Source organism: Ambystoma mexicanum, chromosome 8 (assembly GCF_040938575.1).
Source record: "Ambystoma mexicanum isolate Mex_15411 chromosome 8, UKY_AmexF1_1, whole genome shotgun sequence".
Classification (NCBI taxonomy): domain Eukaryota; kingdom Metazoa; phylum Chordata; class Amphibia; order Caudata; family Ambystomatidae; genus Ambystoma; species Ambystoma mexicanum.
In genome coordinates this window covers 381,231,532-381,256,794 of record NC_090929.1, presented here as the reverse complement: position 1 = coordinate 381,256,794, position 25,263 = coordinate 381,231,532, and positions in this window count along the sequence as shown.

Genomic DNA, 25,263 nt, shown 5'->3' with positions numbered 1-25,263 from the left:
AAAATGAGATGGATTTTTGAGACCTGTAGAATTTTTCATTTGAGATGTGGTTATGTTGTTGTTGGTATCGGCAAAGAATTCTTTCAAATGTATCTTGCGCATCAATTTATAAAAATCGCTGCGGAAGAGGAAGGGATCATGTTTCTTAGTAATAACAAATCCTAGACCCTTATTGAGGACTTCTTCTTCTACCTCTGTCAGTTTATACTTGGATAGATTTACTACGAGCGATTCCCGCTCCTGGTTAGACGTTTGTCGTTGCTCCAGTTGCCCCGATTGGGGCCTTGTTGTAAAAAACTTCTCGAATTGTTACCCTGGTTACTTTGTACATTTTTGTTGTTTCCTCGTCCTCTTTGAGGTGTGGTACTTCCTGTGGTGGCATTATCTGGGTCGCTACTGCTGTTACTGGAGCTGTATGATGTAGCTCTAAATCGGACTCTGCGATTTTGATTGCTGTTTTGTGGTCTGCCTCCTTGTTGTCCTGTAGTTTTGTAACCCTCTTTGGTGTAGGGGTAAGCTTTTTCATGGGAGTATTTAGTAAGATCTTTTTTTAAGCGTTGTATCCGTTCTTGAGTGTTAATCTGTTTAAACTCTTTCATGTCCTTTTCTATTTCTTCCAGACTGGTTAATTCTCATCATAGATACGGCTAAAGAGATAGCACAAAAAATAGAAATAGACCTAACCAAAATGGAAGAAGACTTAAAAAAGACTATATCCATAGACGCCCTCAAAAAGAAACTGGAAAACCCCCAAAGAGGACGAGGAAACAACAAAAATGATCTTTCAAAAAACAACAGCATTATCATCAAAAGAGCTGATAAAGGAGGAGGCATAGTGGTCCTGGACAAGGAAGACTTTGTTAACGAATGCCAAAACCAATTGGATAATACGAAATATTACAAGAAACTATCCGAAAGCCCAACCAAAGAACTCCTGAAAATGATTGAACTTAAAGCTGAAAAAGCGAAAGAACGCGGATGGATTAGCTGACAAGAAAGTGAATTCTTGACCAATTCGGATTCTTCCACCCCGACCTTCTACTGCCTACCAAAAATTCATAAGACCTTAAATAAACCACCTGGACGCCCCATAGTGGTGGGTATTAATTCCATCCTTGAACCACTCTCCAAATTCGCCAATCACTACCTGAAAAACTACGTGACCCAAATGCATTCTTACCTCAAGGACACCAAAGAAGTGATTACACGATTTGAAAACCATCCCTATGACATCAACAACCAGTTTTTGATAACCCTAGATATTGTCTCATTATATACCAACATACCTCAACAGAAAACCATTGAAACCCTTGAAGAAATTCTGTTGACCAGATTAGATAACGACCCCGTGCCCACGTCATTCATTCTGTGGTGCATGGAAGTCGCGCTAACAATTTTATTTTTCGAATTTAAAGGACAATTCTATCAGCAAGTAGAAGGGACGGCCATGGGAGCCACCATGGCCCCTAGTGCAGCGAATTTATATGTTGAATTCTTCGGAAAAAAAAGCATATTTACGCTAATAACCCATTTGAGAGTCATCTCAAATCCTGGGCGAGGTACATTGACGATATAATCGTCATTTGCACAGGCACAGCAGAAGAAGCGAGTGACTTTGTAATATGGCTGAACCAACAAGATTGCCAACTGCAATTCACCATGACCATCAAAAGAGAGGAAATCAACTTTCTAGATCTTACTATTTTTCACCATTAAGGCACCCTACTAGTCAAACCATATCACAAAACCACTGATAAAAACTCCCTCCTCCACTATCACAGCCACCACGTAAAACACCTTAAAGATAATTTACCATACGGGCAATTCCTACGGCTCAAAAGAAACAGCAGCACCAAAGAAGCCTACGAAGAAGAGGCAGAAACCCTCGCTAAAAAACTAAGAGATAGACAATACCCTAAAAAATTGATTAAAAAGGCAGCGAAGAGAGCATATAAAAACAACCGAGAAGCGCTGCTTGAAGAAAATGTCAAAAAAGGAACCGACACAAGAATAGTGAACGTGAATACCTTTACCAACTTGAGCCTAACTATTACTAATATAGTACGGAAAGAATGGAAGATATTCGAACAATCTAATAGCAAGCTTCCATGTCCTCTTTTTGCCTACCGAAAATCCACGACCATAGGCAATAGGGTGAGCAGCAGCAAATTTAGAGGCAAGAAACCAGAACAAGACAATCTTACAACTACCTGGGGCATGAACCCAGTAGTGGGTCATTACCCATGCAGATTCTGTTCAGTGTGTAAATACACCCAAAAATCTAAAGAAATGGACATAGGTTTATCGACACCATGGAAACAATTGCAATTCAGAGTTTGTAATCTACATGATAACGTGTCCATGTAGTCTTCATTACATAGGTAAAACAACTCGGAAAATAAAAACACGTATCATAGAAAATAGAAGTTGTATACGTAATAACACACTACAAGCACCCATGGTTAAACAATTCTCTGAAAAGAACCACTCAAGTGATGACCTTAAATGGACCGTGCTACTAACTCTGAAAGGGCAAGATACTACTAAAAAGAAGAAACTACTAATAGAAAAAGAACAGAGACTCATTTTCCAAACAAAAAGTGATCAAATAGGTTTAAACGAAGCCACTGAATGGCAAAAAATATAATAGAACCTGGTGAATGTGAATAGCATCACCTTAAAGAGTAATAGGACTATAACTCCGTTCTAATCATACTATTTGCTTCTTAATCATAGAAATCAGTAGGCTTTTACCATTAACGTAGGATCACAAATTGTGTCTGTTTCTCTCTCTTTACAACCTAAATGTTATTATTGCAACCGCAATTCCCGTAGTTCTGATCCCTAACTCAATGCAAATGACTAATACTGCATTTTCTCTGTTTTTTACCAACACTATGGAGTTGCTAGTCTGGCTTTGCATGGCTCGTACTACCAGTAAACTACTTTGTTTCACTCTACTCGATTCCTATATTCGTTATCTCAACCATTATCTATACTGTAGCAAGTAACAGTAAAAAGCAAAAAAGGACTGGTGTTGCTTTATATCCTTCCCCACCCAAGATGGCGATTGCCACTCGGATTACTACGGGAAGCCTGCGGCTCGGAGACGCAGCTTACGAGACCGCCATTGGGGAAATCCAGGTAAGTCCTCATGAATACCATTCTAATAAACATAGCGGCCCTTTAAACAGTCTAGATTCCTAGCGGACGACTCGAGTAATATATTCATCCACTGTCGTGTAATAAGAGTAAGCGTAATCGTTAATTTACAACACGCGACTAGCCACGGCATGTAAACTAATCCTTTAAACACAGGCTTTTTCGAACTCCTGTAGAGGACCCTCCCCTAACTGGAAATCATATACCTTTTTATTCCAGTGCACTTGATCCTCGAATCCGCATCGAGAGCGTTTAAGGCACTAACTGGAAGTATTGACTTTATGTAAACTATCTGACCAACTACAGCCCACGCCCAATTGTGCAAGGTAAGCCTTTCTTCGTTCTACCTCACTATTGACTATCGGGGACAGTGTCTCTACATAGCTTACTAACGTAGGTATTGCTTTCTATGAACATTATTGATTCCTCCCCGCACCACTGTTTTACAGGCAGTCACTGACGGTCGAGGCTCATGTAAATAGCCTATCCCGCACCTGTCACCTTACCCTAGAGTGTCCCGAAGGACATGGATCATCTCCACAGGGACCCTTTACTCAATAACGAAAGGTAAGCCACTACTAGTGGCAGTCATGCAATGTTGCTGCTGGAGCCCTACCTCATAATCATTATGCTAACTAAAAATTGTTAATATATTTACAGGTCTTTGTGAAACTCCAGTTGGAGTCCACTAATGACCAAGAGGACTATTCCCTGCTATATTCAGGACCACTCCTCTACAACTACTACTCGTCCAGACAAGACTGGGTAATAAATACACCTAGTATTGCCTAATAAAATTAAATTATTTTAGAAGTCGCTTAAGCATTGATGGCTTACTCTCTTATTTCTGTTCTTTTTGTCTCATATCTACAGCCACAGATAAACCTTCCAACCGTGTTATTATACGCTCACAACAGGAATCACCTACCAATGCTCTATGTATTCAGACCATATCCTGTTTGAATTTCAAAGTGTTTTCTGCTGTTTTTACTGTTCTTTTATTGTAACCATTTAGATACAGTGACATTACTCCTGAAGAAAGTTCCTAGAACTACCAGAGAACTGAAACATGTCGAGCCTTTCCTAACTAGTGTAACAACCTCTAGTTAGCAGAATATAATCTTCCCCTTAACAGGGCCACTAGATCTAAGCAAGGTAGTATAAGACTCCTCCAGAGACTATTATATCCACGTTCAATCTGCTAGATATTTGTTATCAGTACATATCATAATCTAAGTGTCACAAACTAAATCGTCTGTTTTTAGATAGTGTGTAATTGTTTCACTACGTGAACTGGATGGGGTTTTCTCCATCAACAATCTTTTTTATAAACCAATGTGTATTTTTCTAAGAATTTGAAAACTATTGACTATTAATAAATGATGAATTTTGTACGTATTGCAGCATTGATTTAATGTTTATTGGCTGTAGATGTGTGACATGAGCTAACTACCTTCTACGTCTATAATTCTACCCAACCCAATAAAAGGTAGAGCTACTACTTTAGTAGTTATATTGGGGTTCCCCTTTTTTTGTATATAGGGTATTTAGCATAACACAAAGAGAAATGTAGTAAGGAGACAAACCCTAAGGGCAAACTTAAGAAGCGCTGGCTGATAGGAGAAGCAACGCACTTGAGCGTTGTGCATGCTGATAGATATCCGGATCCTTGCTGAGTGGGCAGAGCCATGGTTGCAAGTATCCCCTGCAAGGCTGGAATGCTACAATCTTCCGGCGCCGCTATCTTGGGAGAAACAATGGCTGCAATCCGTGACTGAGACCAACGGTGCCACAAAGACCATCTCCTTCTGTGAGATATGACAGATGGCCAGCTTTTCCAGGAGTTTACCCAGGAAAGGAGTGATGGAGTTTGGGTGATAGTTAGCCGGGCAGGAAGGGTAGGCAGAGGGTTTCTTAAGGAAACGGTGCACAAGGGAGTGCTTCAGGGGGAAAGGATGTCCTGAGTTTTAGAGATAAAATGAGAGGCCAGGGCAGTGCAGAGGGCCTGGGAGGGGACAGGAGAGGTAGAGACTGCAGCAGGATTGGCCAGCTCCTTGCAGATTTTAAAGAGTTCGGCCGAGTTGTTAGATGTCGCAGGATTGGATGTGGGCCCTCTTCTTGGTGCGGACAGAGAGCCGGTATTGCCTTTGGAGCAGGTGGCAGGCCAGTTTGTCAGAGGGTATACCGGAAGTGCGCCATTTCTTCTCAGCCGCCCTGCACTTGTGTTTAAGGGTGATGATGTCTGAGTCATACGAAGAGTTACACTTGGCTTTGGGCTTAAAGTGGATCCTCATGACAGGAACAAGAACATTGAGACTATCAGATATAGCAGAGTGGAGCATGGAAAGGGCTGTGTCAGGGTGTGAGTCAGCAAAGGAGGGAGGGGAGGAGAAAGTGGTGGCGAAAGCCTCAACTGTCACACGCTTCATGGGTCAGATAACCGAGAAAGTAAGTGGCAGTGCTTGAGTTGGCTTGGCCTAAGGGGTAGAGAGGGTAAGCTGGGAGGCAAGGAGAAAGTGATCACTCCAGGAGAGGGGAATGGTGAGAGGGTTTGAAAGGGGAAGGTCTGAAGAGATCAGAACATCCAGAGGGTGCCCTGCAGAGCGAGTTGGGCCAGAGGGGAGAATAGAGAGTGAGAGAGAGTTGCAGATGTCGCAAAAGAGTCCAGAGGAAGGACAGGAAGCATCCAGGTGGATGTTAAAAGTCTCCAAGAAGGAAGAGTTGAGTGGTCGAGACCAGGAGGGAAGAGAAGAGGTCTGCCCACTCAGAGAGGAAGGAGGAGATCTGACCAGATGGATGATAGCCACAGTAAGGGAGTGAGAGTGAGAGTGAGAGTGACTGCAGACAAGGCTTTCGAGGGATGACTAGGCCTGCGTAGGAATGACAGACAGGAATCCACTCAGGGAAGATCAGGACTACACCCCCTCCGGAATGGTTGGATCTGGGTGCGGAGAGTATCTTGTAGCCATCAAGGAGGAGAGTGTCAAATCTTGTGACAGAGCTGGCTGTGATCCATGTCTCGGTGAGACCGAGGACATCGAGGTCAAAATCCTCCAGGAGGCTGCAGATGTCAGAGGAGTGTTTGACAGCTGAGCGAGAGTTTAGAATGGCAATATGGCGAAGGTTGCCGTCCTTGAAAGACTTCCGGGGACGGGTACAAATCGGAGGCACGCCCAGCAGAGGTGTATAAGACGCCTGAGGGGGAGCAGAAGAGGAAGGCGGAGAGGGCAAGGTAGCCAAGGAGGAGACAGCAGGGGGAGACGAGGAAGCCTTGCAGAGGAGAGAGGGGACAGCAGGAGAAGGAAGGAAATTGATGAGGCGCGGGAAGCGTCTATCAAAGAGGAGAAGGTTGGCTTGCGGGCCTTGGACCAAGACGGTACCATTCAAGTAAACATTAATGATGACCTTAGAGGAGTGGAAGGAGGCCAGGAGGGCCCCCCACCAGGTGGCACCATTAATGGGGGAAGAAGAGAAAGAAAATAGCACAGAGACCATATGTAGAGTCTATAAGTCTGGCAAGGGAACGACAAAGAGGATGTCGGAGAGGGTTTACCTGGAGCAAGCACTGGTATAGGTATCAGCGATAGGGAGGCCTGGGTTGAAGACCAGGATGTCCTTTTTAAACTTCTTCCTACCAGATTTAGTGAGGAGAGCAGGATAGTGGATAGAGAAGCAGTTACAAAAAATAGGAGAGACAGAGAGCACCATAGAGTAGGTAGGGAGAGGAGAGAAGAGAAGAGGAAGGATGTGGGAGGGGTGTGGTTGAGGTGGTGGGGGCACACTAGGGGAAGGCCAGGGAGAGGGGCGCAAGCAGATGAGACAGAGAGAGATGAGTCAGTAGTAAACAATTGGAAAATACGACAGGAGTTTAGCTAATGGAAGAAATGTTTACAGGATGAATGCTTTGCTATGAGGCAAAGACACAGAACGGCACTACTTCACAATGCAATTTAAATAACGGGAAAAACACACATAAGTCTGAGAGTCCTGTATAGTGGGGAAAAAGGCCTAGGTTTCACAATACCATTTTATTTTAAAAGACTTTCATAATGCAATTTAAATAACAGAGAAAAACACACCTGGGTCTGAGAGTCCTGTATATTGGGGAAAAAGGCCTAGGTTTCACAATGCAATTTTGTCTTCTTTTTTTTTAAAGACTTACATTACGTTAGTTTCAATTACTATACATTAGTTTCAATTAGTTTTGCAGACCGTTACTTAATTCCGGTTTGATAGGAGTGCCCCGGTGCTCGAGTGCCCTCACTGACACTCACTGGCTTCAGGCGTCTCCTCTCAGCGGTTCCTGCTGCTCTCTCTGCATTTCTGGAGTCGGGAAGTCCACCGCTACGAGCCCAGCTCGTCTGCCGGATGGTCTTCTCCCCACTCCGGCATTCCGAATGCTTCTTCACGGACTTGGGCGGTGTCCTTTCTTGGCTTGTTCACAGCTCCTGCTGCCTGCCCTCTATTATGGAGGCTCCCAGACCTGCGGCAATGACACAGCGCACTTGCTTTAGGGCCTTGAAAGCAATCTTGGAAATATGCCGGCGGCCTGGCTCCTTCTCCAGTCCCACCACAGCTGCCGCCTCTTAACAAGGGTCCCCTGTTGGTCTCTCCCTAACAGGCCTCCTTGTTCCTCTCTTTGGTGTGCTTTCATTTTATGCACCTGCAACCAAGGAACAGGTTACAGGTGTGCTCTCTCAATTGGGTCTGCCTGACATTAAGGGGACACGCCTGACTCTTAGAACACTCTGCAGGTATCAGGTCAGAGGAGGGTTAGGTTGGTCTTCAACAGGGAAAGAGGGATACCATATATCTCATGTGTGTACCCCACTCCCATTCCCCAAGGACCCTCCACCCAGGTGATCCTCCCTCGCTTGTCAATCCCCAAGGTGGGGATCCAAGAGCGTGGACTTTCCCTGGCCACCTGAGCAAAGGACTCAAGGGGAGAAGAAGTGAGAATACCCTTGGGCTTCTCACATACCCTTCGACAATGCGGCTTGGACCTGGGTGTTTCACAGAGAACCCGGGAGAGGATGTCTTTGTCACTTTGCTCTCGACCTTTCTGGCATTCAACTGTGAAGTAATATGGCTGAGGATCCAAGAAATCCTGAATAACCTTTGGGTTGGATTCTTCTCTCTGAGATCTCGAGTTTACCCTTGAAAAGATAATTCTTTCATCACTGCTGATTCTCTTTTTGGATTTGGGAGGTTTTAGTTTCCTTTTGGCAAGAGAGCCTTTCTTTCTAAGAGTCTTGTATTTGTCTTGGATTGCCTGTGAAACCCATTGATCGAATAGGAGTAAATCTGCTCCCAGGACTTACTATGCCGGTAAGTTGGAAATCACAGCTACAGTTAATTTGATCTTTCTTCCCAAGATGGTAATGGAGATCTGGGTGAACTAGTGATTTTTCCATATGGCCATTTACACAGGTTACCCTTTCTTTTCCTTCTTCTTTCCACCTATGGGGCAGTAATTCTGTTCTTATGGCACTTTCTTTGCTTCCTGTATCCAATTTTGCCCAGACAATTTTGTTCTCTAACGTAACATGGATTGTATATGTGGTCTTATTTCCAGCATATAGAAAGACATGGGGTTTTCTTTGGTTCCTATGATTCCTTCCTTTTCTACCAGACTTCTTTGGGCTTTTCCCCCCTTCTAACATCATATCCTGTGATTGTGTGATTGGGTGTATAAACCATTACTGTATGATGACTCAACTCTTTCTTCCTGGTTCTCTTGATTCTGGTCGGGTTCTCTTAATGATGAGGTGGGGAGATCAATTATATTTAATGGACAATATCTCGCAACGTGTCCAGGGCCTTGTCATGATGCCTACCTCTAAGGAGCCAGGCCGGGCCCAGCAACCCCAGAGGCAGACATCATTTTCCCCAGGGAAGTCTCAGCGGGCCCAAGTCGGGGCCCTTTGGACTCAGTCCTGGCGCCTTAGGTGCCAGGCTCATAGCGGACCCCAGTCCTGGCGCCATAGGCGCCAGGCTCATAGAAGAGGATATGTGTTTAAGTGCTTGGGTGCACACTTACCTGATGCAGACCTTGCTGCTTCATCCAGGCCCTCTTGAGGCCTGAATGGGACTACTTAACCTGTAGGACTACTTCACCACCCGGGTGTGGTCGGGGAAGGATACATACCTGATTGGTGGAAGGATACATACCAGGAACTTCTTCCAAGGCTATTTAAACCCCACCCGAACAGCCACACATGCTTCGCGTTGTTCTGCACCTAGCAGCTGGACGCTCACTGTGTCAGCTCCTGCATCCTGACTTCAGCCACGCCTGCCAGCACCCTGGAACACCTGCAAGGGGAGAAAGGAAGAGAATAGGAGAAGAAAAGCCCTTATCTGCTAAATCTGCATCCCAGAGTCATTTCTCCAACGGCCCTGAAAAGGAAGACATCATTTTAAAGGCATTTCGTTTCGATCGCTGCAGCGCTGCATTTTACTCACCTTTGCAAGGCGCTTCCATCTTCAGCAGCGATCTTCCGGATTCAGCTACGCCCCGGCACCTAGAGGAAAAAAGACAAGAACAAAGGTGAGAGGGAGAAAAGGAATAAGGAAAGCTCAGTTTCCTTTTAAGTCTTACCTGTTGGATTATTCCCACTGCATTTCGGGTCCTGCCGCTTCCTGGCATCTCCGGACCACGGCCCCTATGGGGAAAAAAGACAAAGACATTGAATGAGCGAATGCAAAGACATTACCTCAGCGCTCATCCAGAACTGTTTCACTTCGGGTCGGCGCCATATCTCCGGCACTCCGAACCCCGGCCCCTAAGGGGAAAAAGACATAAGCATTAGCGCTTGCTGCAATTAGACAACGAACATTATTATTAAGCTTGAACTTTTGAACAGAACTTTTACAGCGCCTTACCTGAACAGTCAAGCTTACCTGAACTCCCATCAATCCTCAATCCAGTGAAGTAACTGGGTTTCAACGCGCCCCTGCATCAGAAGCAGGATGGAGAGCTCATCCTTCCAAACCCTAAGGTGAGGCTTCACGGGGAATCGTGGAGGAGGTATCGTGGAGGGTTGGGAGGGAGTGGGAGGCTTGAGCATTGTTCCATAGTTGGTAATACTCCCTTTTCACACACAGGAGGGTATCCAACGAGCCAGGGAAGCCAGAATAGAGGGGCCCTTCCTGTCCATCTTCAGAGTTCTGCGCCTTCGACGCCGCGCCTCCGTGGGAACCAGGTGAGCGTTACAGAACGCGAAGCCTTACCACAATTTCCCACCTGGGCGCTATGGAGACTTCCGAGACAGATCAGCTGGCCCATCTTTTAGGGGAATTACGGGCAGAAGTGCACTCAGCCCGCCAGGAGACTAATGCTCTCAGAAGTGAACTAATCCTATCCAAGGAAAGAACTGATGATCTGGCCAAAAGGTTATTGCAGGGCCAGGCAGAGCACACTCCTTTACCTGTTTCCGGAGATATTTCTACAACAATGGGTTCGAATAACCCGGTACAAATCAATCTACCTGGACACATGCCTTTGGCCCCGCCGGAACGTTTTGCGGGGGATCCCAAGAAATATGCCGTTTTTATGAACCAATGCCGTTTACACTTTTTATGCAGGCCCGGGGCCTTCCCCAACGACCAGACCAAAGTAGCCTTTGTACTATCTTACCTCAGTGGCTGTGCTGCCGATTGGTCTATTCCATTGGTAAATCAGGATGATCCCATTCTCCGGGATTTCCAGGGCTTCCAGGCCAGCATGGAAAGATTATTCGCTCGACACTCGCAGGGACAGGCCCTTGACAACGAACTGCTATCCTTACGACAAGGTAATCAGGATCTTTTGTCCTATATCGCCACCTTTAATAGACTAGTTGTGGAAACCGGATGGCCTGAAAATAAAAGGATCACATTGTTTCATCGAGGCCTGCGCGGAGAGCTTAAAGATGTTATAGCTCAGATAGTAGATCCACCCCAGGCCTGCGCAGACTACATAGACTTAGTGGTTCAACTTGATCACAGACTTCAAAATAGAAAAGCAGATCGGCTCAAGTATGAAACCAGAGTACCTATCAAGACCCACGTTAACTCCAAGAGTACTGACGTTTCCGAACCTATGCAAATTGGCAGTGTTAAAGGACCATTAACGCAGAAGGAACGAGAGAGAAGGCGACAAATGCAACTTTGTCTGTATTGCGGAACTTCCGGTCACTTTCTTCAATGTTGTCCAGTTAAACCACCCAAGAAGGTGGTTGGAGCCATTGATAACGAGTTATTGACACCTGGTTCGGGAAACGACCTAGCCCGACAAGCGTAGGGGTCCGCTTGCTGAGCTTGAAAACAAACTCTTTGACCTCGCATTTTGTCATGCCAATGGTGCTTGTGAACCCAAAACAGCCTCAGCAGTTGCATGCTATAAAAGCATACATAGACAGTGGAGCTATTGGAAATTACATAGACCGTGAATTGGCTTCCAGGATTAAGCTTCCTCTCCGCCCGAAAGTAACCCAAGATGTAATTACTACAGTTGATGTAACCGAAATAGCCTCAGGGCCTGTAACGCATTCCACAGTTGAAATCACTCTGGTGGGTCAGGACGGACATCGGGAAGCAATCGTGTTTGATGTGATCAAGGCCCCACAATTTCAAGTACTTCTTGGAATCCCTTGGTTAGAAACACATAATCCGAGAATAGATTGGCGAGCAAAGAAGATAACTTTTCCTGATTGTGAACCAACCTGTTACCCAAGGAATCCAGCTATGGGTCTAGCCTCTGTAACTTTCACCCCTGTACAGCTACCATCTGAATACCAAGAATTCCAAGACGTTTTTCAGAAAGAGCAGGCTAACACCTTACCTCCCCATCGATCTTACGATTGCCAAATCGACTTGGTACCCAATGCACAACTACCTTGTAGTAGGATTTATGCTCTTACTGAACCTGAGAACCTGCATTTGCGCCAGTATTTGGATCAATACCTGGCCAATGGTTTCATTCGCCCATCAAAGTCACCAGTCTCTTCCGCTTTGTTCTTCGTACCTAAAAAGGAAGGAGACCTTAGGGCTTGTATTGACTACCGCGCCCTAAATCAGATAACGATTAAGAATCGTTACCCTTTGCCCCTGATACCTGAGCTTATCGACCAAGTAAAAGATGCTCGTGTGTACACCAAGCTAGATCTCTGAGGAGCTTACCACCTGGTACGTATAAAAGAGGGCGACGAGTGGAAGACTGCATTCCGCACCAAATTTGGGCTCTTCGAATATCAAGTAATGCCCTTCGGTTTGTGCAACGCACCTGCCGCCTTTCAGTACTTCATGAATGATGTTCTTCGGGAACTTATCGATGTTTGTGTCATCGTTTATATTGACGACATCCTGGTGTATTCCTCCTCAGAATCTGATCACAGAAACCATGTTAGGGCAGTTCTTGAGAAATTGCGCCAGCACAAATTATTTGCCAAGCTCGAAAAATGCGTTTTTCATACCACAGAAGTGGAGTTTCTCGGATTCATCCTGACACCTCAAGGAATCCGAATGGACTCGCGGAAAGTGGACGCCATTCTCAAATGGCCATCTCCTAGCTCTGTGAAGGGAGTGCAAAGCATGCTTGGCTTTGCCAATTTCTATCGAAGGTTCATCCCGGAATTTTCTCGAACTGTTCAACCCATCACAGCTCTCCTAAAGAAAAATAAACGCTTTGAATGGACTCTTGAGGCTGAACAAGCCTTTCAGGACCTGAAAACCAAATTCACCTCTGCACCTGTATTGAAGCACCCGCGCCCAGATCTCCCTTACATCGTGGAAACCAATGCATCCAGTTCGGCCATGGGAGCTGTCCTGTCGCAAAGAGACCCAGAAACTAACCAACTACACCCTGTAGCCTTTTGGTCCAGAAAATTCTCTCCACCTGAACTCAATTACGCAATTACCGACAAAGAACTACTGGCTATTAAATCAGCTTTCAAGGCTTGGCGTCACTATCTTCTTGGTGCAAGACACACCATCACCGTAATTACGGACCACAGAAATTTGCAGTATTTAAAGACGGCCAAAGCTCAATCTTCGCGACAACTCCGATGGGCTTTATTCTTTGCGGAATTTGATTTTGTAATTACCTATCGCCCTGGCTGCAAGAATGGTAAGGCAGATGCCTTATCCCGGATAGGCATGGAAGAACCCAATTCGAGTTTAGAACCTGTGCCAATCATACCGGAACAAAGAATTCTGGGCTTGACTTCATTGCAAACCATTGAGGACATCCAAGCTCAAGTAAAACAGCTTTTTGACTCTTCTGCCTTACTGGAATGGAGTCAAAAGGGTCCTCACTACACCGTTAAGGATGATTTACCCTACTTCCAAGAGCGGTTATTTCTGCCAAGTAAAGAATTGCAGGAACTTGTCATTACCCGTCATCATGAATCATTAATGGAAGGACACCCCGGTATCGCGAAAACAGAAGAAAAGATCAAACGCCACTTCTGGTGGCCTTCTTGGAGAAAAGACATAGTCATTTGTGTTGTCTTGCGGAATCTGTGTCCAAAATAAGAGTCAAAAGAAAAGGCCAGCCGGCCTACTTCAACCTTTGGACATTCCACCAGCACCTTGGCACACCTTGTCAATGGACTTTATAACTGACCTGCCTCCTTGTGGTGGTTACAACACGATTCTCGTAATAGTGGATCTATTCTCCAAAATGGCCCATTTTATCCCTTTAAAAGGATTGCCGTCAGCTTCCACCTTGGCCAAGGAATTTATGGAAAATATAGTGCGGTTACATGGTTTCCCTTCCATATTAGTCTCAGACCGTGGAAGTCAATTTATCTCCCACTTTTGGAAGAAATGTTGCCAACTAGCACAAATAGACGTGCGGTTATCCAACAGCCACCACCCCCAGACCGACGGACAAACCGAGAGAACCAATCAGACTCTCGAGCAATATCTGCGGTGCATGTTACACCAATCCGAGTTGAATTGGAAGGACATCCTTTGGATTGCAGAATATGCATACAACAATTCGGTGCATTCTGGAACCGGACAGACTCCTTTTTATACCCTGTATGGTCACCATCCTCGGACCTCTGACCTAGATCCACCTCTGACCCTGGAGATGCCTGCAGTAAATCACCTACATTCCACAATAACCCAAGCCTTCAAAGAAGCTACAACCCACTTACAGCAAGCCAAGAAAAAAGTATAAAGACAACGCTGATTTGCACCGAAGTAAAACTCCTCCTTACCAAGTAGGAGATCAGGTATGGCTAGCAACTAAACATCTACCCCTCAAGGGTCAGCGAACTTTTAATCCCAGATTCATTGGGCCTTACCCCATCAAAGCTATTATCAACCCAGTGGCCTTTAAACTCGATTTACCATCCAACATGCGGATTCATCCCGTTTTTCACGCATCTCTTCTAAAACCAGTACAACCTGGAACCAGACTGTCTGAGCCCCCAGGCCCTGTCCAAATTGATGGAGAATTAGAATTCGAAGTGAAAGACATTTTAGATTCCAAGATAGTTAAGTCGAAACTCTTCTATCTTGTTGATTGGAAAGGATATGGACCTCAGGAAAGATCTTGGGAACCCAGTAACTATGTTCACGCACCACGATTAATTCAAAGATTCCATCGAAGATTCCCGCACAAACCAAAACCCCCGGAGGAAAAGACCTTGGGAGGGGCCTTGAGGGGGGGTACTGTCATGATGCCTACCTCTAAGGAGCCAGGCCGGGCCCAGCAACCCCAGAGGTAGACATCATTTTCCCCAGGGAAGTCTCAGCGGGCCCAAGTCGGGGCCCTCTGGGCTCAGTCCTGGCGCCTTAGGCGCCAGGCTCATAGCGGACCCCAGTCCTGGCGCCTTAGGCGCCAGGCTCATAGAAGAGGATATGTGTTTAAGTGCTTGGGTGCACACTTACCTGATGCAGACCTTGCTGCTTCATCCAGGCCCTCTTGAGGCCTGAATGGGACTACTTAACCTGTAGGACTACTTCACCACCCGGGTGTGGTCGGGGAAAGATACATACCTGATTGGTGGAAGGATACATACCAGGAACTTCTTCCAAGGCTATTTAAACCCCACCCGAACAGCCACACATGCTTCGCGTTGTTCTGCACCTAGCAGCTGGACGCTCACCGTGTCAGCTCCTGCATCCTGACTTCAGCCACGCCTGCCAGCACCCTGGAACACCTGCAAGGGGAGAAAGGAAGAGAATAGGAGAAGAAAAGCCCTTACCTGCTAAATCTGCATCCCGGAGTCATTTCTCCAACGGCCCTGAAAAGGAAGACATTTTAAAGGCATTTCGTTTCGGTCGCTGCAGCGCTGCATTTTACTCACCTTTGCAAGGCGCTTCCATCTTCAGCAGCGATCTTCCGGATTCAGCTACGCCCCGGCGTCTAGAGGAAAAAAGACAAGAACAAAGGTGAGAGGGAGAAAAGGAATAAGGAAAGCTCAGTTTCCTTTTAAGTCTTACCTGTTGTATTATTCCCACTGCATTTCGGGTCCTGACGCTTCCTGGCATCTCCGGACCCCGGCCCCTATGGGGAAAAAAGACAAAGACATTGAATGAGCGAATGCAAAGACATTACCTGAGCGCTCATCCAGAACTGTTTCACTTCGGGTCGGCGCCATATCTCCGGCACTCCGAACCCCGGCCCCTAAGGGGAAAAAGACATAAGCATTAGCGCTTGCTGCAATTAGACAACGAACATTATTATTAAGCTTGAACTTTTGAACAGAACTTTTACAGCGCCTTACCTGAACAGTCAAGCTTACCTGAACTCCCATCAATCCTCAATCCAGTGAAGTAAATGGGTTTCAACGCGCCCCTGCATCAGAAGCAGGATGGAGAGCTCATCCTTCCAAACCCTAAGGTGAGGCTTCACTGGGAATCGTGGAGGAGGTATCGTGGAGGGTTGGAAGGGAGTGGGAGGCTTGAGCATTGTTCCACAGTTGGTAATACTCCCTTTTCACGCACAGGAGGGTATCCAACGAGCCAGGGAAGCCAGAATAGAGGGGCCCTTCCTGTCCATCTTCAGAGTTCTGCGCCTTCGACGCCGCGCCTCCGTGGGAACCAGGTGAGCGTTACAGGCCTTTACATGAAAAACATTTGTCTTGGATAGGAGAAACGGTTAAGGAAGATGAGTTTTCCGTCCCCAGCTCCTGTTGGGGATTGTCGGAATCTGCTCTCTCTAAAGTTTCCAACTCTTGATATTTTTAAAAGGCATTTGGAGATTCAAAGGACCTTCTTTATTTAGGAGACTGACTTATAACAATATAACAGGGTATTCCAACATCTGATGATGCTGTAGCAGAAGAAAGACCATCACACCCACTCCATCTAATGTGTGCCTTGATATCATGGGTTTCCACATTTTCTGAGGGAGAGGATACTTCTGTTAGAGTATCTATCTCACGGGAGAATAGTCTTCCCTTTTCTAAAGGACTGAAAATAAGATAATGGACATCCCTCTTTGTCTGTTTTTTTTCTCATTGTAACTTTCTCTCAAAGATGGATAGGAAAGAGGTTCCCATAACATTTCATACCTTAAACTCCCAATAATGGGCCCCATTTGATCTCAATGGGATCTTCAGAAAAATTCCAAAAATAAACTTCAATTCGTCTCCCCAGGAGAATAGAGGATGTATCTTGAATCCTCTTCATCTAGGGGGTAGCACACAGATACCTACGCCAATAGGGAAACTTAATTGTGAACCTGAAGAGATTATCTTGTCTCTCCCCAGTACTCAACCATCTTGTGGACAAAAAAGTTGAAATTCATTCCCCTCTACGGTCTTTCTGATAGGGAGAATAGCTAGTGAGTTGAAAATCTGGAAGGTGATCTCTAAATGAGGGTTTACATGGTCGAGAAATTTGGTGTTTCCTCTTGGACATTCATTTCGTAGCTTTATCCCATTGAAGGAATCTGGGTTGGTCTTTACTTCTGGGGATTTTAATATGATGCCAAGTCACTGAGCTTTTTGAATCTTGGGTTCCCCAACTTATATCAGTTGAGCCGCATCCGACTCTGACACCATTTGTGATGGCATCATGAAGCAAGACACAGACAACAGACTTAAAGTTCAAAATAAAATACTTTATTAACTCAAATGTCAGGATGGTAGAAGGTCTAACTTGCCCTATGCTAAGGTGGGGGTTTCCCTACCTAAATAAAACTAAGGAAAGTCTGAGTCAAAGCATTCAACTTAAAGGTCTGTCTGTGTCCAAAGCCTATACTTGCCCTCACAACTAAAGCTAAACTGTGTAGGGATGTTAATAATAAAGGAAATGGTGTTCTTCTGAAAGGTCTGAGCTTCTTCCAACTCACCATCCCCAAGTGTAAGAAGGATCTACAAAAGTCTCAACATTACTTGTCTTAAGTTCAAGGCAGTACAGTTCCAAACAATTTTCGGGGTTTCTTGCCCCAAGTTCCAAAAAATACAGTTCAAAACCAAAAAGATCTCAAGGCTCTGTTCTCAAGACAATGCATGTAGTTTCCGAGTCTCAGGGTGCCCTTCCTCAGGACTTTATCTTCACCATTTATACTGTCTTCAGTCTTTTCAAAGGGTTTCACACAAATCAGGGTCCAATTGAATTGGTTTGCCTCACCAGTCCACTTAGTGCTCTCATTGGTTTTTTTCACAATGGCTTTGGTTTTCAGCATTCAGGGCTCACTGGTCTAGGCGCAGTTGTCAGACCACATGGTCCACCCACCACAGGTCATGCAATCAGGACCACTGGGCTCTTCAGCCCACACAGGTTCTTTGGCACTGGTTCCTGTGCACCAAATCACCTACACTTAGTTCCGCTTTATCATCCTCTTGGCTTTATGTGCTGTTTTACACTCCTCTGGCTTCCCTTTTTCAGTCTTGTGGCTTTGCCATTCCGTGTCTCACACTTTTGCCAGTCTTTGGCCTTGCTGCACTATTATAGCGCTCTCACACTTGTGCCCTTTTCTGTCGTTCACTTTCACCTGGACGGTTCTCTGTTGTTCGCCTTGCCCATAACGTTTTATTCCATTGACTGTTCAATATGTTTAGTTTCAAGATTTAACTCAATTCATTGCTCAATAGGTTGTGTTTGATAAGTATTCATGTTGCTTACTTTTAAAGTTTCCATTCAATTCGGCATTCAATGTGTATTTGTTTTACTTAATTTGAAGCTTCCATTCAGTTCGGCATTCAAAATGCATTTGTTTTGCTCAATTTAAAGTTTGCATTCCATTCGACATTCAATATACGTTAGTTTTGCGGACTGTTACTCAATTTTGGTTCAATAGGAATGCCCTGGTGCTCAAAGACCCTCCCTGAAATTCACCTGCTTCAGGCGTCACTTCTCGGTGGCTCACGCTGCTCCCTCTGCATTTCTGGAGTCAGGAAGTCCACTGCTATGAACTCAGCTCGTTGGCCGGTTATTCTCCTTCCCACGCCGGCAATCGGAATGCTTCTTCACGGACGCCGGCAGCATCCTTTCTTGTATTGGCTTCCTCGCACCTCCTGCTGCCTGCCCTCTATTACGAAGGCCCCCAGCCCTGCAGCAATGAAACGGCCCACTTGCATTGGGTCCCGCAAGTCCTCTGGGATGTAAGCTGGCGTCCTGGCTCCTTCTCCGGTCCGACCACGGCTGCCTCTTCTTAACCAGGGCCAGCGATTGATCTCTCCCTAACAGGCCTCCCTGTTCATCTCTTTGGTCTTCTCGGTCTCCCATTTTATACACCTGCAACCAATTAACAGGTTGCAGGTGTGCTCTCTCAATTGGGTCTGCTTGACTTCGATTAAGGGGACATGCCTGACTCTTACAACACTCTACAGGCATATTCTTCGTCCCAGTACTAGAGTGGTGAAATGGTATAGTGTTTACTACTCTGAGTCGCCTCTTCCTCATCCCAGTACTGTCAAGTGTTGCATGTGGGGAAATGAGGGGAATAGCTTTATAGTAAGCCATAAAGGTCGGGGGAGGGTTAGGTTGGTCTTTAACAGGGAAAGGTGGATACCATGTCTTACCTGTGTGTATCCCACTCCCAATCCCCAAGGACCATCCACCCAGGTGTTCCTATCTCGCTTCTCCACTCCCACAGTCGGGATCCAACAGCGATAGTCTTTCTCTGGCCACCTGAGTAAAGGACCCAAGGGAAGTAGAAGTGAGAATACCCTCAGGTTTCTCACAGTACTGATAGCAATACTAGCATTATTGGTGCTACTGGGATTCTGCACTTTGAGAATACCCATATGTCAGTGCAAGAAGACAGATAAAAGGGTGATAGGGATGAAGATGGTGATAAACATGGATATGATGATGCCCGAATGCACACAAACCAAAGACCTAAGTCCTATCGTCCCTCCAGTATCCAAATTTTGGTATCCCTGAGACGCCGTAATTACGTGGGACAATGGGTATTCTGCTAACCCGATGGGGAGTGCTGGTATATATGACCTGAGCGTAGACAAACACATAAAGCATTCAGGCGACTTGAGGGGGTTGACGGAGATATGGACACCCAAGACACCTCCAGAGGAGATGGTCCTCCGAGAGAAGTGGTCAAGGACTCGACCAGAGGGGGGATGTTGAGAGACAGATGAATGCATCATCTATAATGTTAGTCCCTCCCCTGCCTCTAAATAAGAGAAGCGTATCAGTCCAGACAACTGCTCCCCCCTCCACCACCATACTGCAGACACAAAAAGCATTATTCAGTAAGACAACCCTATCAGCCTTATCCCGTAATGGTCGAAGAAGAGATGAGCCTACAAGATCTGGCATAAATGAACATTCTGTAGGTAAAGAATAACGAAAGCAAGTGACGTCGTCCCACTGATGACACACGTAGATGCATGAACAGGAAGCATATATACATTCACCACAAAGTTACAAGGACATTAGGTCAACCTAGATTTATACATTTTATTTATTTTATTGAGCATTTGTAAGGTGCTTTATACCACAGAATTGTGTTTCAAAGAACTACAACGCTAAATGGGAAGGCAACAGGGTAAATAATGACAATGGCAAAAAACAGTAATATACAGTTGTGGTCCGAATAGGCCTTGTGGCATTCGGGCATGCAAGTGCATTGAGGAGAGGTGCAGGGGATGGGGGTGTGTGGGATGTATTTACCCATGCATCCGAGCCCTACCTCAAAACTGTGCAGTACTGACATGGAAAACCTCATGATGGCCAGAGCTTCCCAGAAAATGCACAGGGAAATGGGTTGCCAAAGGAAAAACAGTAGCGCCGGTTAGCTTCAAAGCGCTTTAAAATCACCATTGGACTACCCGCACAGTAGTCTGAAACCATTGGGAATGGCAATGCTGATTGCCAAATGCAACCTAGAATTGTGGGGAATTCATTTTCTTAAATCCCAAAAAATGGGTGCAGTACCAGTACTCACCACTATCCAAAAGCCGGCAGTTTAAAACCACCCTGTGTTTCTCTGAAGGCAAGCCAAAGTGCCTATTTCAAACATTGCAATATGTGCAAAATATTCACTGAACACCAGCAGACATTTGGTAGAATGGAGTTTTGTGTGCCTACAAAATCTGGGAAATGAAGAGCCCAGAAAAATGCTTATAACAAGACTGGCTGCGCTGTGGATTTCAGCAGTTTAAGTTGCATTGGACTGAAAGACACTACAAATCTAAATGTTCAAATTGACTGAGTGACCTACTTTTGAGTGTCACATAGGTTGAAATTGTTTAAATGTCATAGTTTTAAACTTAGAATCAGCCTTCTAGCTGCATATGTAAAAAAATGTCTTGACTTAGACTGGGGAACAAAAAGTGACATTTTATCTGAAACCTGGCTTAAGGAACTTGATTTTGCTTGGCAGCTACCCCCATCAGGAGTGAAACTTGAGTCACCACTGTGTTCCCAGGCCAACCTTCCTTTTGCTGCCCACACTAAGGATATGCCATCTATCTGATAATTGAATTACCTGTGCTCTGCAGGAGATTGAACAAAGCCCTCTTCACTCAGGCCAAGGTTTTTATTACCGCAGTCGTAAAATGTAGCTTCCTCTTGGCAGGAGCTGGGAGGGGCACTGCCTGTGAGAGCAAGCTGGCTTGGCAGAACTGGAAAAAACCAGAAATTCAACCTTGTGCTGAGGGTAAACCACACCCCTTTGGAGCCAGAACATAACTTTAAAAAGATGAATAACTCATAGAGCGGACATGTGAAAATTTTATAAATGATACCATAATTCTTGTGATTTTTCTGCCCACATTTTAAGAGGTTTTTCGACCCGGTGGCGTGTTCAGAGGGGTTTTAGCGGAAAAGTGGATATAACTCTAAATGTATGCATGTTAAAAATCTGAAACTTCATCAGTTAATGTCCCTACTCCCTGCGCACATGTATGTAAAGTTGGGTCAATGTCAGAAATTGAAAAATCAGTTAAAAAGTGAAATATGTGCCATTTCTGAATGCAAGCTCCCAGGAAGAGCAGAGTTTGAACAGGGGATACCTCCTGTAATGCATGATGGGTGCATATGATTTTAAAACAATATGTACCTCTGCAAATATGTATTTGTTTCAAATCTAGATTTGTGTGTAAATTGACAGGAGGAGTGGACTTTCTGCAGGCTGTAAAATGACATCACGCTGACTCACAGTTCATTCCCCAATCAAATGATAAATGGAAGTTTGACCAATTAGAAGCTGAGAGAGAGGTAGGGTCAGTGATGCTAGAACACACCCACATTCTAAACACATAAAAGCAGACAGACAGGACAGATAGGGACCTTCAATTCCATTTGCTGCAACGCGCTCTGCCGGACCATACAACATCCAGAAATCCATACTTTACCTCCATCAAACCTCCAGAAAGCCAAACTAGAGACTTCAATCTATCCAGAACTAAGAGACCAGACCAGAGAGAAAGCAGTGCTGTACCCAGAGAGACCCAGACCAGCAGAGAGAGCTGACCCAGATCACTGTGAAGTGCAGAGGCCAGACCAGACCAGACCAGAGTCCAGTTTAAAACCCTGACCAGATCCATGGCGAGGCCCATTTCACTCAAGAATATAGTGTGAGTACCCAGCTGAACTGTGTAGAACCAATCTCTTAGTTTAAATTCATCTAATTCAACCTATTTTAATCTAAGTAGAACTGTCTCCTAACTGTCACCTGTCATTTGCAAAGCTGTCACTTGTCATTTCCGAGTTGCAAGTTGCACGTGTCTTTTTGAACTTTAAAATTTCAAATCTGAAAAACGACCTTTATTTAATCGCTCATATCTCCGCAACCGTTTGTGCTAGAGACTTGCAGTAACTTTCATTTGGAAGATGAGATCCTAGGCTTTCCTAGGACCCCAAAACGATAGAGATAGTCCTTGTGGTTCTCCTGTAATAGCGCTCGGCGCATCCGCGAATTTTACCGCGATTTGCAAATTTCTTCACATGTAAAAACTGCTGCTGCTTGCCTTCCATTTGCCAGAAATTCGTTTAACCTGCTAACTATCCCTGCATCATTGCTAGTGTGAGCTGGACTAATATTAACTAGATACCACTCACCCTGAACCTCTGACAGGGAATTAAAAGCATTTTTAGCATATTTTTAATTCATTGCCAGCACATATCCAAGCAATTTGGGCCTGTGTTTTCAAACTTATGTAGTCTAAGCTTGCTGGATTGAACTGAATTACCGTTGATTGCATTTCTGAGAACTGTGTGCTTCCTTCCATTTCCTTGCCTTGCATCAAGGGGGGGAGGGGATTGCCAGAGAAAAGTGATTACATTGTTTTGTTGAAATCATATTGAGTATTTCTATACTGCATTTCATTCATTCAACCTTGCATCCATTTGAACTCTATAAAGCAATTTGTACCACCTTCTTCTTTTGTTCCTATTCACCTGTGTGCTATCTTATCCATTTCATCTCAACTCCTTAGTAATTATAAAGAAGTGTGCTAGTGCCAGATTCTCTGTTGTTAATCTGTATCATATCAGATTAAGTGTGATATTCAATTATTAATTTATTATAAAGTGTCATATATATATCTATTGTTTAAATTATCAAATAAACCTTTTAAACTTGCAAAACAGAACTACTTCTTGGCTCAGTGGGGTCAGGGGGATTCCAAGAGAGGGGTGTTATATAGGGGTAGTCATCCAGAACGCATGAACTGGACATAAAGATATATCCATAAGGGTTTTCATTCAGTATTCTAGACTAGGCGTTAACTTAGCTGTAGTGCTGAATTGAATCCTCTTACAAATTGGGGGCTCGAGCCGGACGTTTGGGTTAGAATACCACTTGTGCAGCTTAATACAGTGTGCTAACTGACGGGATACATACATCCAGTCGGATCACCACGCTGTGTTACGCTGTAAAGCATTCCTCAAAAGGGACACTCCAAGAAAAGTTCTGTTCTGCAAAAATAAAATACTAACTTCTGTAAGTCAGGACAGAGACCAATCTCTAGAATGACGACCTTGGTAGATATGAAAATAGCCAGAGAGCACCTCTTGCATAAGCTATTTGTGAGAGGTGAATGGACCGAACAGGGCCAGGATGCCTGGTTGCAGGCCATCACGCGACAGGTCACTGAAACAGGGTCAGACTTATGGAGAGATCAGGGTCCATTACATGTGGCCCTGAGTGAACTATATATGGCTCCTAAAGCCAAAGAGGAACACAATAAGATTGCCAGGATAGCAGCATACCTGTACCTATATATGGGAGACATGCAGGATAGATGTGCTGAAAGCCAAAATCTGGCAAATAGGCAACAGATGGTGTTAGAGAAGGTCCAATCTGACCTGGTCTCTTCTGAGCAGAGGCTGCAGAGGAGCCAGGAGTCAGAAAATGACAGCAGACCGTACATCACTAAAATAAAGGAGGATATGGATGTGCTGCAAAAGGAAAAGTCAGAACAGGATACCAGATTTCTGGCCTTGCAGAAGGAACACCAAGAAGGTTTGGACTCCCTACTGCAAAGCCAGAAAAAGCTGGAGCAACAGCTAGACTTCAACAGGGTATGTGCTGAGCAGGTAGTCACCCTGCAAGGCCACCTAGATAGAGTGAAGGCAGAGAGCAACAAACTAATTCTGAAAGACCTGGATACCCAGGCAGAGTTTGATCAGGAGCGCCAGAATGCTGGTGCCTTCCAAAGGCAGAGGGACGACCTGGCGGCACAAATGCAGGCTCTTAGTCAGGAAAGAGACGCCATAGGCCAGGAAGTCTGCCATTTAAAAAGGAAAATGGAAGAAAATCACCTGTCCCTCCAGGGGCTGGGTGACCTCCAAAAAGAAAATCAGAACTTGTTAGAGCACACCAGGAGGGTGGAAGAGGCTCTAGCAAGAAAGGAGCAGGCCAATAGGGACACAGCTCAGGAGGTAACCCTCCTGCAGCAAAGACTGGCCCAGTTCTCCAGGACCAACCAGGAAGTACAGAGGGAAAATGAGGCTCTCTGCCAACACAATGAGAGGCTCCAGCAACAGGTAGCGATGCAGGAGAAACTGATAGAGTCGAGTAAGGCCTTAACAGAGGAACTGAAAGCACAAATGCAGGCTCTTGCATTGCAACAGGGAGCAGGGGCGGATAGAGATGAGGTCCGCTGGGAAAGAGAGACTCCTGACCATAACCGCAGGAGCCCTAACACCAGGGGCCTTCATCTCCCCCAGTCCCTGGACTCTACCACCCCCATGTCCCCTGGCGCACATGAGCACAGGGCCACAGGGATGGCAGATTACTATCCAGCTAAGAGTATGGGGCTCATAGGCCAGTACCACTCAGGAATGGAGGGGTGGGCATCCGGGTATGGGCACCCAAGTACAGTACAGTTCAGTGGGGAACCCCAGGAGAGTAGGCCCATTAAGGGCATCCTGAAAACCTCTGCCCAGTTAGGTCAGTGGAGGGGGTACCCATCAAATCCTGGCAGCAAGGAGGAATCTGAAGACTCCTCTGAACTGCGCAGGACACAGGAGACCAGGTCCCCACATTCTGCCAGCCATTCCCAGGCTTGCAGAATCCGGGAAAACCTGGAAGAACAGACGGGAACCTCTGGGAGCAGTGCCTCTGAGTCCGAGGAAGAATGGACAAGGGTTACCCGAACCAAAAAGGCCAATAAGGCAAAAAGGGCCTTGCTTAAGGACCCCTTAAAGCAGATTAAGGCGATCAGGAGCGTCATCATGCCTTACCATAAG